Raw genomic sequence first — 4,684 nt, forward strand, 5'->3', positions numbered from 1 at the left:
GAGTAAGCTTTGTACTGAGCGATCACACGATCAATACCCATGAAGGTAATTTCTAGAGAGGCAGTAAATCATAGTAATACACAGTCAGAGCCAAGAATGCGGAACAAGATAAGGTGCGGGGTACAGTGAATGCACTAATGACTGGGGGCCCGATAGGGGGGTGGGTATCGGGAGTGGGGAGTAAGGCAAGTGTAGAACGCTTCTAGACGTACTAAGGAGAACTAGGATGAAGGTCGTGCGGGCGGGTGTAGGGGTTGGGGGTGAGGTAGATGGTTCTCGAAACTAAGAAAGTCAAATGGACCGTAGGCTAGAAGGGAGATCGGGGCGGAGGAAGCAGGGGGTGGTGGGGGAAATAGGAAGTGGAGAGGGGAAGAACTGATTATATGAGAACAGAAACTTACATACTAGAGACGTGAAGAATGACAAAAACGATGTAGCATTGAGGACAGTGGTGGGTGGGGTATTTAAGAAAAATGGAGAAGTTGGGCGGCTAGAACGATATCAGTCTATGGTAGATGAGGGGGGAGAGTGGAGGTAGCAAAGTGGGGGGATTCAAGAGGAAGGAGGAAGGATGCGATCTAAGTCTAACTAGAGGTAGGAGCGCGGCGAAAGAGAAATTGAGACAAGTGCTTTAGAGAAATATTAAAAAGAGAGTTAACCGGGTAATAGAACATAACTAGATAAACGCGAGTAGTGGCAAGAACAGAAGTACACGTAAAGACGAAGATACTGAGGACGAGATTCTGACCATGGGGGGGTGTGGGGTAGGTCGGGAAATTTGGTAAGATGAGAGGAAGAAGAATCATTTAGAACGTAAAAGAGAGAGATCAAGAGCGAAGACAGCGAGGGATGACAGCTGAGAGAGAGAGAGGAAGCAGAGAAGAGAGAATGAAGAAAAAGAAGGACAGAAGCAGAGGGAAGAGAGAGACGAGAGAAGAAGAAAGAGAGAGAGAAGAGAGAGAGAGAGAGAGAAGAGAGAGAGAGAGGAGAAGAAGCGAGGAGCAGAGAGAGAGAGAGAGAGAGAGAGAGAGAGAGGAGAATGAGGAAGGAGAGAGAGAGGAAAGAGAGTCTAAAATTAAAATGAACTATGTGGGGACATAACCAATCAGCGTAGACTTGGACTGAAGGTCATAGTAATAACTTCTGATTTGTGTATTTAAAACCCTGAAGATAACAGCCTGCTGTTTTGTCTAAAGACTCATTACACAGGGGCTGTGGTCTGTGACCTTTCTGAAGAAGACTATGGATTAGAGGGAAAGAGAGACAAAGATGGAGAAATGAGGGAAAAATGTAGTGAGATGGAACGAGAGCGAAGAGATAGTAAGAAAGTGAGAGATGGAGCAAAATAAGGAAGAGGATTGAAAAAGACGGACTAGAGAAAAGACAAGGCAAGAGAAAGACAGGACAGAGAAAGAAAGATACCTGGAGAGACAGGACTAGAGAAAGACAGGACTAGAGAAAGAAAGGACAAGAGAAAGACACAAATAGAAGAAAGACAGGACTACAGAAAGACAGGACTAGAGATAGACAAGACTAGAGAAGACAGCAGGACTAAAGAAAGACAGAAACTAGAGAAAGACAGGACTAGAGAAAGACAGGACTAGAGAAGAGACAGGACTAGAGAAGAAGACACGGACTAGAAAAAGACAGGACTAGAGAAAGACAGGACTAGAGAAAGACAGAACTAGAGAAAGACAGGACTACAGAAATAAAGGACTAGAGAAAGAAAGGACTACAGAAAGACAGGACTAGAGAAAGAAAGGACTAGAGAAAGACAGGACTAGAGAAAGAAAGGACTAGAGAAAGACAGGACTACAGAAAGACAGGACTAGAGAAAGAAAGGACTCGAGAAAGACAGGACTAGAGAAAGACAGGACTACAGAAAGACAGGACTACAGAAAGACAGAACTAGAGAAAAACAGAACTAGAGAAAGACAGGACTAYAGAWAGACAGGACTAYAGATAGACAGGACTAGAGAAAGACAGGACTAGAGAAAGAMAACTACTCACGGTGTCTCCAGCATGACGCGYCACACACAGGCCATGGTGCTCAGGCAGTCTGTGGTGTCTTCAATGGGTAAGGTCTTATTCTGTAACAGAGACAGCAGGGGGAGACAGAGAGTAGGGGGAGAGAGTAAATACCAGTACTGGCCCCTGGGGGGGAGACAGAGAGTAAGGGGAGACAGAGTAAATACCAGCACTGGCCCCTGGGGGGGAGACAGAGTAAATACCAGCACTGGCCCCTGGGGGGAGACAGAAAGTAAGGGGAGACAGAGTAAATATTAGCACTGGCCCCTGGAGGAAGACAGAGTAAATACCAGAACTGGCCCCTGGGGAAGACAGGGTAAATACCAGAACTGGCCCCTGGGGAAGACAGAGTAAATACCAGAACTGGCCCCTGGAGAAGACAGAGTAAATACCAGAACTGGCCCCTGGGGAAGACAGGCCCTAATCTCTGGCTTTCACATGACTGGGATATAGAAATGTGAATCTCCAGAGGGTGGTGCGGTCTGCACAACGTATCACCGGGGGCAACTARAGAACACCTACAGAACCCGATGTCACGGGAAGGCCAAAAAGKTCATCAAGGACAACAACCAACCAAGCCACCATCCAGAAGGCGAGGTCAGTACAGGTGCATCAAGGCTGGGACCGAGAGACTGAGGAACAACTTCTATCTCAAGGACATCAGACTGTTTTTAAACCAAAAAAAAGTAACTTAGGGATAGGCGTCCCGTTCATGGGACAGTTGTAAAACATGCAGCTCCTTGTGTCACGATCGCAGATTTTAGAGAAACACCAATGTCGGTACATATAAGTGTCTTATATCGGCTGAAAGCTTAAATTATTCTTAATATAACTGCACTGTCCAATTTACAGTAGCTATTACTGCGTGAAAATCCATGCAATTGTTTGAGGAGAGCTCCTAACCACAAAACACTTTTTTCACTGCGATAGGTTTGATAAATTCACCTCTGAAGGTGAAATGTGTACTTACATTCTGAAATCTTGCTCTGATTTATCATCCAAAGGGTCCCAGAGACAACATGAAGTGTGTTTTTGTTATATAAAATCATTTTTCATATCTATAAAAAGGTCCATATAACATGCACGATCGATTTTGTATTCCCACTCGTTCAATTTCCAAAGAAAGGAATCTGTGAAAATCTAACCCTGAACGTTATTTCAACTAGTCAAATCACGTTCGTATGTATTCCTCAGAGATCCTAGAATGTATCATTAGGGGTGTAGTATATCCTATAGGACATTTGGTTAGAGAGCGACGCCTTCATGGCACCAGATGCCGGTCTTCACTTGTCGACTGCAACTTTGACAAATAAGCACCAATCAGGGTCAAAACAAGCTAGGTAGATAGCCAATGAGCTGGGCTTTACGGCAGTATCGGGAAACCCCGTATCTGTCGCAAAGTGTCACTGCTAACCTTGTGCGACAGCAAGCCTTGTCAAAAAGAATTCTAAGAATATGGAGGCTTATGAAGTTATGAAAACTGGGTGTTTTGCAAATGGTGAACTAATAATATGGCTACTAATACTCCAAGTATACATATTTGACGATATTCTTGAAGAAATGAACGTGAATGTCTTCTTCACGTTTTGCCTAAATCTACATGGGTGACTTCACACTAAAAGTCATGTAGTTTGCTCATACTTCGAGTTATCCGTCTGAAACTTTGCACATACACTGCTGCCATCTTGTGGACACCATCCAAATTACAACCAGAGTGATGGCTAGATTTGGGGCCTTTCTGTTGCATTTCAAAGATGGTGGTAGAAAAACATTTATTATCTTTTAATTAATATATTATCTTCCACCAGATCTATTTGTGTTATATTCTACCAAATTCAATTCACATTTCCACAAACTTCAAAGTGTTTCCTTTCAAATGGTACCAAGAATATGCATATCCTTGCTTCAGGGACTGAGCTACAGGCAGTTAGATTTGGGTATGTCATTTTAGGCCCGAAAATGTAAAAAAAAGGGTACAATCTTTAAGTTACCAGTGTCTAATATACATTTTTTTGTGTTTCTTTTTTGTCTACTGATAATTGCTTCAGGGTTGTTGAGTCTAAGAACTCTGTAGGATCAGTCCAACTGTTATTTAATTCTAATTTATAATCGCATTATAGTTGAAAATTGAAAAAACGGGAGCTATCCCTAATAAATTAAGAACAAATTATTACTTACAATGATGGCCTACCGGGGAAGAGAGGGTTAACTGCCTTCCTCAGGGGCAGAACAACAGATCTTTACCTTGTCAATTCAGGGATTCGATCCAGTAACCATTCAGTTACTGGCCCAATGCTCTAACCACTAGGCTACAGGCCACCCCTATTAAACAGCCATCACTAACACAGAGAGGCTGCTGCCTACATAGAGACTGGAAATAATTGYCCACTTTAATAAATGGAACACTAGTCACTTTAATAATGCCATTTTAATATGTTTACATATCTTGCATTACTCATCTCATCTGTACTGTATTTTATACCATCTATTGCATCTTGCCTATGCCGCTCGGTCATTGCTCATCCATATATATATTTATATGTATATATTCTGAGTCCATTCCTTTACTTAGATTTGTGTGTGTTAGGTAGTTGTTGTGGAATTGTTAGATTACATGTTAGATACTGCAGTCACGACCCCCACTGAAGGTGGCTCC

At 42.8% G+C, this 4,684-nt stretch overlaps 1 pseudogene; it reads right to left on the reverse strand.

The window, feature by feature from the left end:
* LOC112072782 (CYFIP-related Rac1 interactor A-like) overlaps positions 1–4,684 on the reverse strand; it is a 31,069-nt pseudogene that overhangs the window by 5,236 nt on the left and 21,149 nt on the right.

Source organism: Salvelinus sp. IW2-2015, unplaced genomic scaffold (genome assembly GCF_002910315.2).
Source record: "Salvelinus sp. IW2-2015 unplaced genomic scaffold, ASM291031v2 Un_scaffold2040, whole genome shotgun sequence".
Lineage (NCBI taxonomy): Eukaryota > Metazoa > Chordata > Actinopteri > Salmoniformes > Salmonidae > Salvelinus > Salvelinus sp. IW2-2015.